Genomic DNA, 12,804 nt, shown 5'->3' on the forward strand with positions numbered 1-12,804 from the left:
GCATACCGTATTCGTGCTACGACTGCTATGAGATACTGGACTATTTCTCTGCAGGAGTTTAGACCTATAAAGATGTCTTTATATTCCTTCACACTTGAGTTACACAAATGCAGGTATCTCCTGACCTCCTTGCATGTTTTCTTGACTTGCACATCCACTGTTGTTGTTTCTACCTTCAGCTCCTGTTGTTTACCATCAATTACATCTAGAGCTTCTACATGACAATTTCAAAATTGAAAGAAAAAAAAAATCCTAAACAATCAAAATAGTCTCTACAAAACTGCAAGACAGCCGAAGCAGTGGCAGGGCTGCTGCAGAGTTTTTAAAATCAAATTTAAGACCTTTTTCCAAGACCTGAACAAATAAAATTAATACCCTATCCCCATACCAAAACAAACATTCAACATGGCCTTAACACTGCTTATCAGTAAAACAGGGCAGGCTATATGCAAGTTTAAAATACTCAAGACATGTTTTCCACATATACAGTATATCACATTAAAATTGGTTTATGTACCATTATATAAATAAATGCAAATTAGAGGTCAACCGATATTGGATTCTGCTGATACGATAATGTGTTGAAAGGCAATTAATCTGCCAATAGTTTTTAAAAATGTGTAGCCAATATTAAATGTTCTTAGTCTTTCCCTCCCGTGATGCATTTTTACCTTTCTTATTATTTTTCCAGAATTCCATGTTTTAAAGTTTAATTTCATTGTCAAAATGGTGTCTAATCAAAAAATGTCCTTAAACTTTAAAAAAACTTTTAACAAGTAAAAAAATAGAACAATTATGTCAACACACCATTGTATTTTTAAACAAACGTTTATTCAGTACAAAGCACTCTTGCTTGTAATATATTGCTTAATTTTTATTATTATTACAATCATTATTCATTACTTATTATAATAATCATTATTATAATTTCTACAGTGACGATTACATTTTACTATACAGTCATAATATTTTTATTTTGCCATTTCTTCAATTTCAGGCGTTTAGCTTTTATTATGAACCGTAATTTTATTTTTACGTGTATTTTTGATGGAAGTTTAACCTCTCTGGATAAACCGTTCTCTACATTCCTCTATATGATTGTTAAAGCGCAAATGCTGATTTAATTATATAAAAATAACGCTTCTGAGTGGATTAGTGCTCTGCTCGGTCATCTCTCATTCAACGCGAATGATTCTCATAGTCTGTGGAGTTTCCAGTGTATAAGTGGTCTGCGTCACACATTCATTTAAAGCTCATGCAGCTCATACGGACCAAGATTGCAGCATTTTGCGGTTTAATAATCACACTCGGCCATATCACGATTTTAATTTGAATAGTTGTGCATTTCAGTGTAAAAGGAGTAACAGAGCACACGCTCAAATATGCGTGTGAGCATTTTAAAGCAGATGTGCGTCAGTCATAATGCACACTGTTACCAGATATTTGGTACTACCGGTACTGTAGAGTCACTGGTATCGTTACGTTTTTTTATTTTAGTACCGACTTGGTACCAAAGTACTGGTACTTTTGACAACACTAATCAGGACCCTTAGCATTATTATACAATATACACCGATCAGTCACAGCATTAAAACCATCTGCCTAATATTGTGTAGGTCCCCCTCGTGCCGCCAAAACAGCGCCAACCCGCATCTCAAAATAGCATTTCGAGATGCTATTCTTCTCAACATAATTGTACAGAGCGGTTATCTGAGTTACCGTAGACTTTGTCAGTTTGAACCAGTCTGGCCATTCTTTGTTGATCTCCCTCATCGACAAGGCGTTTTGGCACCATTCGGAGTAAATTCTAGAGACTGTCATGTATGAAAATCCCAGGAAATCAGCAGTTACAGAAATACTCAAACCAGCCCATCTGGCACCAACAATCATGCCACGGTCCAAATCACTGAGATCACATTTTTCCCCATTCTGATGGTTGATGTGAACATTAACTGAAGCTCATGACCCATATCTACATGATTTTATGCACTGCTGCCACACGATTGGCTGATTAGATAATCGCATGGATGATTGTTGATGCCAGATGGGCTGGTTTGAGTATTTCTGTAACTGCTCTAACTCACGATCCTTCAGGGCTGTATAATTAATCAAAATAACACAAAAATGGTGCTATGATAATATGTTTATTTAACTGCCAACTACGATTAAAGACAGATAAACATGGTCTGTGTGCGCTTCAGAATAAACCGGAGATATGCTGATCTGTGAGCCCGCGCAGGGGAGGTGGAGCTCAAGGGCAAGTGTTTTTAGTGCAGTTCACCTGCACTGAAGTACTGCAGGTTCAAGCATTCACACAATTCAAAACATAAGTAACCGTTACAAAGTTAATATACAAATCTACAAACCAAGAACAGTAAAGGAGAATTTGACAGCAGTACACAAGATGCGAAACTCATAACTGTCATAAAAACATTGCACTTTCCGTTTCATAATAAAAGCTCCTGGTGAAGGTGAAAAACACGACTGTACTTGCAGTGTCAAAATAAAAACTCCAGGTTAGGGTGAAGTATAGGACAGAAATATATTAATTTATTTTTAACAAATCTTATCCTGAAAATAATAATTCAGTATTATATTATAATAAACTTGACTGGGTTCCACAGTAATAATTTAGTACTATGCAATATTCATCTGGTTTCAAGTGGTTTTTGTATACCTTGTTCATTCACAAAGAAAACTTTAGTAAAAATATATGAAGGTAAATAAGATTTTATTAAGCTTCCATATATGATTGTATGTTAAATATTATAAACATTCAAATGAATGAAAATGATTATATTTTACTCTCCCTTGTGTTAATTTAGTGAGAAACTGTGGGAACCATGCATTCATCATTTTTAAATAGATTTTTATATAATGCATTTGAAATAATAATTCTACATGGCTACAATGGCTGTTTAGATTAAATGATGGTTCCTCTGATTAAAAAAATATTATTTCAGACAATTCCAGTCCTAAATATCACAATTTTAAAAAATCCCTGACATGTCCTGGCCCGGTCGACTGCATTGCTTTCCAGTATACTCCACTGACCCTGAGGTCACATGGACACGTTCGACGCATGCATACAAGACTGCTTTGTGATACTCTTTTAGTAGAGTCAAAGGCCGGTGCATGCATGGGTGATGCACACAGACGTTGACCACGTCCACGGGTCGAGAAAATCTGGGCAGCGCGCGGACTGGCTTATGATGACATTTACGGCAAGTATACTGTGCACGGAGCCATCGGCAACGCAGACAGCCCAAGTATACTCAGGCCTTAAACCCCATGGGATCCCTTGGTGATCACTCCACACACACTTTGCGTGACGCAAATTTAGTATCCAGAACATAGAAAAACAAAGTATACACGGGCCTTAAGACAAAGTATCGATTCAACAAAATAAAGCCAATTTAATACAATTAATGGGTGCTTCTGAAAAGTAACAGCCTTCTACATTGCGAGTAAATTTTGCACTATGCGACCAAAAAACGTCTGTTATTAGCCACTGGCAAGTAAAAATTAGTATTTTACTCGCCAGTGATAGAGTTGTGTAGGTTTGAAGCACAGAGGCCCTTTTACTGAATAAAAAGCAGCTGATTAAGAAGCTGGATTCAGCCTCGTCTTTCCCTGCATGCTGTCTCATGAGCGCGCAGGAAAAGCACTTGTGTCTCATTCAGTTGAACTCCGAGCATCTCAGGGAACCACACCACGGACGTCACGAGCAGCTCTCTTGAGAGCGTGTGAAGATGAACCACTTCTCAAGTGCTCTGATGTGCTCACCATCTACAGAGGCTTGCGCCAAACTCCCGCGAAAATATAAACTAGGTATAAACGTATTAATTTTGTGAACGCAAAGCGCTCCAGTTTCACTTAAAGGCCATGTAATGGCAAATGTCTGTGGTCATTGTGGGTTTATTCACGCAGTGTTAATAACACACAGTGAGACAGAGGAGATGCCCTGCTCTATTTCTGTGGAGATGATAAAATGCAAGACACAGAATCTCAAAGTCTTCCTTCACGAGAAATAAGGGCTTGTGAGTTAAACAGAGAGCCTTAAAATAATGTGTCAAAGTGAAGAATTTAAGGCAGAAATATTTTACTATTGCATAATATAATATAATATAATAGCTATACAGGTCGGCTGAGTTACAAAAGCAGCAAAAGAAAACAAAACATTGAAAAAGTCCAATGGATCAAAAGTAAATCGGATAAATAAGAGAGATATATTTTAGTTTAGACATATTTTGATAATTAAAATATTCTTTTCATTATTGTAAATTGTATACTTTTATATTTGACTGTCATTCATATGTTTTTGAAGCCTGAAAAATAATATACCCTTATTTTATTATATGACCCAAGCTAAATCTGTATAAATGACTTTGTTGTGTGCATGACGCACACATAGTGAGTTTTGTATGGTAATTAATCGTCATATTCGAGAAACACCTAAAACAGGCAATTAATCATCATAACCCTAAAACAGGCAATTAATCGCCATAATCAATTAATTGTCAGCCAAATTTCACAATCGTTACCCCTAATTTTCATTATTAGGTTCCTACCTTGTGAATTGTTTTGTTAAAAATGTGTACGAAATTTCAGTGACAACAGCTTGTATCATTATTAAAAATGCAATTTCATGACATCATATAAATTGATAGAATATGAAATTTGTACATTTTTAAAAAGCTAAAATGTGATTAAAATCATAAAGCAAAAAAAATTTTTTTTTTTATTACAATATACTATATTGCATGAATATATATGAAGAGGCCCCCTCTCTCTTTGCTTAATATATTTTTTTGTTACATTATGCTTGCATGTTGTCAAAAGTCTGGCGAGTAAAAACAAAAATGTACTAGCCAATGACGATTCTTTCTCCAACATGATCGTAGAGGGTTAAGTAAACATTAACAAAAGTTAAACATAACAACAAAGAGTACCTGACCCAAGAAAATATAACGCAATACAAGAGAATACGTATGTGGCCTTAAATGCCAATACATGTCCTGGGCTAGAAAAAGGTCACTTCAATCTATCAGTGTGTGAGTCAGTTGACACTGGACTGAAAGTACTCATTACAACATTGCACACACTTGCTAAGGCTCAATGGGGAAACCAGAGGTTGATGTTCTAGTTAATCAAGCAGAGCAAGCCTGTCAAAATGAGTCATTTCATTCTCATTCAAATCTGCTCATTTGAATCTGATATCATATTCACACAATGACTTTGACATAATGGGAAAGACAACAGAGGGATTTCCACAAGAACAAATGTTTCTTGTAAACTTGTCTGTTTATTCTGTTTTGCATCAAACTTAATATTTCATCCAATTCGCCTCTGATTTGAGATTTTATAATTACACTGATGTCACATGGCAAAATATGGCCAGAAGTAGGGAGATAAACTAGAGTATTGTAGTACTTCCATCACGCTGGGACACCAAATATTAACGATGAATTTAGCATTAATATTTTGCTTTTGAAATCATTAAATCTAAAGTTCGCAGTAAACTCCTCTCATTTGATAGTGGGGGTACTAAAATCCTGGTGGAAAATGTCGCAGGGCAGCTGAGCAGATTCAACAACATGCTTGGTAGCAACCATGCAATTTGAAAGATGACAAATTGGTCAAATTAGTGTCAAATTATAAGTAATATCTAATCAATAATTCTTAATCTAAGCAATACCTAAATGTAACAAAATAAAACAAATGGATTGATAAAATCCCATGTATTACAATATAATACTTTAATTACTACTATAAAATGAATGCAATATCAAAACAGTACAGAGTTAATATCACTTAGCTAGATTGCTGACAATTCACACATATAACTGACACACCCAGTTTTTTTGTGTTGGAGGCATTTCACTCCAGAGGAAAAAGACTTGGGTCCAGTTTTCACTCCCCACATATTTGCTTGTTTTTGCCAATGTGCAAGTGTTGAAAACATTTAAAACAGCAACTCCTAAATATAACATTTTGAATCATTATTCTCACCCCTGCATAACAGATGCTTGACAGAAGAGCTGTTTTTTGTGGATTAACTTCACACACGCTATGTCTCTGCGGTGTAACACTCGAGCCACGTGATAAAATGTGCGGGGGCAACTGAGATTCGTCCTCCACCATACGGATTGAGGCGAGTCACTATGCCACCACGAGAACTTAAAGCACATTGGGAATTGGGCATTCCAAATTATTGAGAAAAGGGGAGAAAAGAAAAAGAAGAAATTGGTGTAATCTCACCCTAAAACTGCGCAGCACTTGGAATAGGCCTAGATTATATCAAAATGATCCAACTGAAATTATTAAAGTCTTTTTGGAGTTTTGCCACAGATGAAGTTGATCTAGATCCATAACCACCCATTCATTATTACACAAATATGCAAGTTATTACAAGGTTAGTGAAAACATTGAGACAACGCAATGGAGTGAGCGAGTCCACTCCTCACACCTATTAAATATTTTAGGTAAAAACTAAAGATAATAAAAGAGACTGTTCAATGCAACCCTGTCAGCTGTTTGTACAGAACCACAGATTTGTTGTTAGTCCTATAGGTCAGATGTTTTCGAAATCAGTGTACCAACTGGCTTGAAAATCTTCACGCTCATACACAGAGATTGTAAGACAAGTCTGACCAGTCAACCAACTTGAAAGAATGGGTAGATTTTTTTTTTGGGGGGGGGGGGGGGATTTCCCCTTTTTCTCCCCAATTTGGAATGCCCAATTCCCAATGTGCTTTAAGTCCTCGTGGTGGCACAGTGACTCACCTCAATCCGGGTGGCGGAGGACGAATCTCAGTTGCCTCCGCGTCTGAGAACATCAATCCACGCATCTTATCGCGTGGCTTGTTGATTGCATTACCACGGAGACATAACGCGTGTGGAGGCTTCACGCTATTCTCCGCAGCATCCACGCACAACTCACCATGCGCTGCACCGAGAGCGAGAACCACATTATAGTGACCACGAGGAGGTTACCCCATGTGACTCTACCCTCTCTAGCAACCGGGCCAATTTGGTTGCTTATGAGACCTGGCTGGAGTCACTCAGCAAGCCCTGGACTCGAACTCACGACTCCAGGGGTTGTAGACAGCGTCTTTACTCGCTGAGCTACCCAGGCCCCCAAATGGGTAGATTTTTAAAATAACCAGGACAAACTGCCAATGTTGATGCATAACAATGAATAGTGCCAAAATCCAGACTATTCCATTCAGCTCCTATTTTAGAATGTGCGCACACAGTTTCCCTTGCACCATACAATCATATCATTAAATATTACTGGTATTAAATATAAATTAAAATCATATTAAATATTATGAATGACAACAATGTCTAATAATACAGCATTATAAGACTCTATATGGAGGCTAATAATAATGCTATAAAGGTTCACTAAGACCAACTTGGAATGACACAGGCATCACTTCACTTATTAAAAAAAAAAAATAAAAAAACACCTCTAATTTCACACATCATGCAATGTTCACTTCACACATATGAATCAACCCCTTATTTTGCTCTTTCCCTATTAGCATGTTACCTTAGACATTTTAAACAAAAAAGGCCATTTTCTGACTTGTACCTTGGAACATCAAGGGAATGACACTGTAATTGCAGTATAGCTAAATTATACACCTACACAAGTACTGAAGTAATGCCCTGAGTTACAAATCAAAGAGCAAACTGGGTGAAGCATCATACTGTTTTAGGAGGACAGAGGTAACCACGATCACACAACACTTTAATAACACATATCATCATAACAAAACTCATAGCACACTCCTCTGATATGATATGCTATCCATAAACCAGCAGATAAGTAACTGAAGTTGTGACACTGAATCAAATGAGATTCTAATGTTCATTTATATGACCTTGTAGTATGAAGCCTTTCAGTAGCAACTATTACATAACTGATTCATGGCTCTGATATCCAAATCTTGTGCATGCACATTTCAGAAATGAAGACACAAGCTGGGTTTCCATCCATGTATTTTTCTGCACATTTTCGGATATTGCAAAAAAAACTGCTGGAAGGAAACACCAAGATGCGAATAAAATGTTGTTAGAGGTGGATACATTTTTTATTGAATGAGAAGAAATTTGCATAAACTATGATGGAAACACATTTACAGAATAAACTCACACTGAATTTATAAGGAATAGGCCTACAAGATGCGCATCAAAAATGTCATGTGACTGAATAATTCATTCATAACTGGACTAACCAGCAGACCAATCATCACATCTGAAATGTTGCTCTGTTCATCCTGAAATAACAGTGTCCTGAAAATCCAAAGCCTGCAAAGAGATTGCAGAGCAAGTAAGTCGAATACAAACGTAAACTGTGCCGAAGAGCAGGTTTATTGCCAATTTTGAAAAATATCTTCTAGATCCGCACGGTAAAGACATACGGATTGAGAAACGCACACACACAGCATTCAAAGATCTGTGACGTGCTGTCACTCACAGACATGAGACAGTGTTTTGTCTGTGTGCTCTAAAACGCAAGTATTTTATTAATAAAACAGACACAGTGGCTACAGTTTCCGCGGATGTGACAATTTTGTTCTTTTGAACATGGGATGGAAACGAGGATTTATTCGCACATTGTTTTTGCTGTATTATGTTTTTGCATAAATTTATTTTATTTATCGCAACTTAGATGGAAACATAGCTACTGAAGGATGTTTAAGTCTACAATATTTCACCTATTCACTGCATTAAAAGGTTAGTTCACCCAAAAATGGAAATTCTCTCATTATTAACTCATGTTATCCCAGTTGTGTATGACTTTCTTCTGCAGAACACATTTGAAGAAAAATAGAAAAATATCTAAGCTCAGTAGGTCCTTAAAATGCAAGTGGATGGTGATCAGACTTTTAAAGCTCCAAAAAGAACAGATAGTCAGCATAAACGTCATTCATACGACTCCAGCGTTTAAATTATTGCCTTCTAAAGTGACAATCACTTTTAGTGCAAAAAAGATCAATATTCAAGTATTTATTTTACTATAAACAATCTATTCCGGTCAGCAGCAGTATGTGTGTGATGCAATCACATTGAAACTTGCGACACACCCGGAAGAGCAGCGCTGTTTACAATGGAGGAGGAGGAACTCTGTACAGAAGCTTAGTTGGTTTTGGTTTAGATCTGTATTTGGATCTGTTTGTCTACTCACAATGGTGCGTTTGTGTGCTAATCCTGGATGTCTCAACCGAGAGAAAAACGCGTGGCGATGCTCTCAGATCAGTTCAGGTGCATTGTGAAATCAAAGTAATGCAGGTTCAAGCATTCGTGCAACTCCAAACATTAGTAACCGCTAGAAATTATTATACAAATCTACAAACGCGTCACAGAATAACAGAAAAGGAGATTACAGCATTACAGGAAATGCATGGTAAACTATCAAATACACATTGCCTTATCTGTGTTGAAATAAAAGCTCCTTGTGAAGTTGAAGTAAATACAACAGCACTTTGTGTCAAAATAAAAGCTCCAGGTGGAGGTGAAGTAAACAGGACAGAAATATTTTTCTTTTGTATAATGAAAATATAATAACCAGAATAATAATGATAATTCAGCATTATATTATAATAAACCTGACGTGTCCCACAGTAATGAATTAGTATTATGCAATGTTCAACTGGGATTTCAAATACAAGTCAGTGAAGAAGCTTTGCACACCATGTTCATTCACAAAAATTTATTAGTAAAAACATTTGAAGGTAAATAATGCTTTTTATTGAGCTACTATGCACCACTGTATATGAAATATAAATATAAAAGTGCATATCAAAACGATTTAATTTCATTCTACTTTGTGTGTCACTTTCAAGACCCAGCTGAAAACATATCTATTTGCAGTACACTTCCAGTAACCTTTTTTATAATACATGTATCTTGTAACATTTATCATGTTATGAAATGTATTTCTGAAATGTATTTATTGTAAAGCGACCTTGAGCTTATAAATAAAACTTCTATTTAATGAAAAACTAATTATTTTTAAATAGATTTTTTATTATGTCTTTAAAATATTGAATCTACTTAGCCACAATGGCTGTTTGGATGAAATGATGGTTCCTCTGATTAAAAAAACAAAAACACTTTTGAGCCATTTTAGAGCAAATACATAATTATATATATATATATATATATATATATATATATATATATATATATATATATATATATATATTGAATATTGTCAATAGGCTGAAAATATCGAGATATAATTTAAGACATATTGCCCAGCCCTAACTCAGAGCTCACGTGAAGTTTACCGGAAGAAATTATTTACAGTTAAATTCTTAAATATTGATCTTTTTAGCACCAAAAGCGATCGTGCCGCTTTAGAAGACATTAATTTAACCACTGGACACGTTTGGATGACGTTTATTCTGACTGTGTGCGATTTTTGGAACTTTAAAAGTCTGATCACCATCCACTTGCATTTTAAGGACCTACTGAGCTGAGATATTTTTCTGTTTTTCTTCAGATGTGTTCATTTTGGGTGAACTAATCCATTAACATGACTGACAAGTCTTCACAGCACCTTCACATAGAACAAACACATTCTAGAGACCCACACTTGTTATGTGGTGGAAAATAAATATAATTCCACCACTGAAACTACAGAAATCCCCCAAATGCAAGATCAAACAGATCACCAAAACTCCCCATCACATACACCACAAATGCCCCTTATTTGCCTCTCTATTGAACCGAACAACCAGCTTGACATGTTCCGATTATGATTCTCATCCCAGTTATTGACATATTGGCTGAGTCTCCAAACCCACTGACCCCAGCGAGATCCAGACAGCATTTTTTGGACATTACAGGTGCTTAGGATGAGCGCATGATGCCCAATAATGCTGTCCAGGTACACAGCTCACTAGGTTGAGACAATGTACTTAAATTGTGTCAGGCACCCGGATCAGGTTCGCCATTACATGGTCTGAGCTCCAGACACACCAGGAAAGAAGCGCTCCTGAGCTTGGGTGGCTGCATGCACACCTCCCGGAAGTAGACAGAGGTACTGGGTTAACCATGACCGAAGCGTGCGTTTCCATCGTGATAACACAAACATTATAACTGTCGACGACTAACAAAAGAGGAGCAAATCATACCACCTGTACTGGACGGACAAGGCAAGCAGTTTATTCAGTCGTTAGCAACGTAAATGAACCCGGTGACACCAGACTGCTGTGAAACAGAGCCGTTCTTCAAGTTGTCACGTATTAATTAGGGCCACGGGAATCGGTGAGGGGCGGAGCTGTATGCCAACGCTTTGATCAAACGTTTTAATGAACCCGTCTCACCGTTACACGGCCTAGTCGCTAAGATATCTTGATTTATAATTAAACTAAACAATAACGAGCATGTGCAATGCACACCCCGGACTGGCGAGTGCACGTTAAAAACGGTACCTGTGTGTTCATGAGCCGGCTCTGCGCTATTCTACAGGTCCTCCTCCCGTTAACAAAAGGCCCGAGCCGTCTGGACAGGAAGAGCACTTCAACAGTAGGAAGACCCGGGGAGAGGAGGGGTAAGCCACTGCCTGCCAATAATGCCCTCAAAATCACTCGTTACGCCACACGACGCCAAAATATAATCACACGGTGAGCTAAAACTGTTCCGGGCGTGTACTCGGTTTCATAGCGGAGGGTTACTCACAGGTGGAGGATGCGGATGCTGACGGATTTCAGCCCCGGTTCGCAGCTGCTCCCAAGCTTTCACACCGACAACATGGCGGCTCGATCCAGACGCGCGAGCGGGGCATCATGGGTAGAATGAGACGGAGCGCGTGCGGTTCATTGCGCCAAGAGGGGAGTGTCGTCCTTTGTTGTGCTCGAGACTCACACAACAATGAATGTACAGGTTTACAGGCGCTCAGAATGACTGCATGCCAGCAGTGGCTTTGCTGTTCTAACACTAGATGTACACTTACATTTTATGAAACATTTGTTCCCCTAAACACTTTTTGACTAAATAACTGTGTTCTACCTCTAAACATTTTGGCAAGCTCTTTTAACATTAATTTCTTTAAAACGTATTAGAGTTGATTTTTATGTTATTAGTAAGTATTCAAATAGTGACTATCTTTAAAAAAAATACTATTACTTATTCTTTAGATACTAAGGCTACATGCAAATATGCATACTTCTCTACTATATAGTAAGCCAAAAACAGTATGTCGATGGCGTAGGGTGTCTGAATCCTCAGTATTCATAAAAGAGTAGGCAAGAAATAGCTGGATGAGATTTTGAAGCGCACATCCATTGTAAGCTTTACTGTCCTGCAATGCCGCAAGAGCTGAGAAGACATCATATTCAAAACACTGAATAATAAAAATAAAATCAGGGTTCAACTATAAGTGCTATATAAACCAAGACAGAGCATGCTGAAATTGTGCTTTTTTAACAAAATTAAGAGTTAATTCTTTTCACGTTTTTTTTGTTATTACGTCATATATATATATATATATATATATATATATATATATATATATATATATATATATATATATACACACAGGTTATCGGACAATGGTCACGTTTCCCAGATAAAGTATGTCAGTACATACTCAGTATGCCATTCAAGACACAGCCAAATATTAATTATTTTGCCATTAGTCTTTTACTAGTCTAGCAAAATAAAAGTACTTGCATTAAATTTTCAAAGGAACAGTTCACCCAGAAATTAAAATCCTCATCAAACCCTAATGCCATCACAGATGTGTACAACTTACTTTCATCTGCTGAACACAAAGATTTTTAG

The 12,804-nt window shown here is 37.0% G+C and overlaps 1 protein-coding gene across 2 annotated transcripts in view; it reads right to left on the reverse strand.

Annotated features, from left to right (window-relative positions):
- The window catches only part of LOC127421302 (pumilio homolog 1-like), a 34,127-nt gene extending 22,308 nt beyond the window's left edge, over positions 1-11,819 (reverse strand). For both annotated transcript variants that reach the window (XM_051664273.1, XM_051664272.1), the window contains exon 1: positions 11,701-11,819. The gene's annotated coding sequence lies outside the window, so the exon portion shown is untranslated. The remainder of the gene's footprint in view (positions 1-11,700) is intronic.
- Between the last annotated feature and the right edge of the window lie 985 nt (positions 11,820-12,804).

This window comes from Myxocyprinus asiaticus, chromosome 30 (assembly GCF_019703515.2).
Source record: "Myxocyprinus asiaticus isolate MX2 ecotype Aquarium Trade chromosome 30, UBuf_Myxa_2, whole genome shotgun sequence".
In the NCBI taxonomy this organism is placed as follows: Eukaryota; Metazoa; Chordata; class Actinopteri; order Cypriniformes; family Catostomidae; genus Myxocyprinus; species Myxocyprinus asiaticus.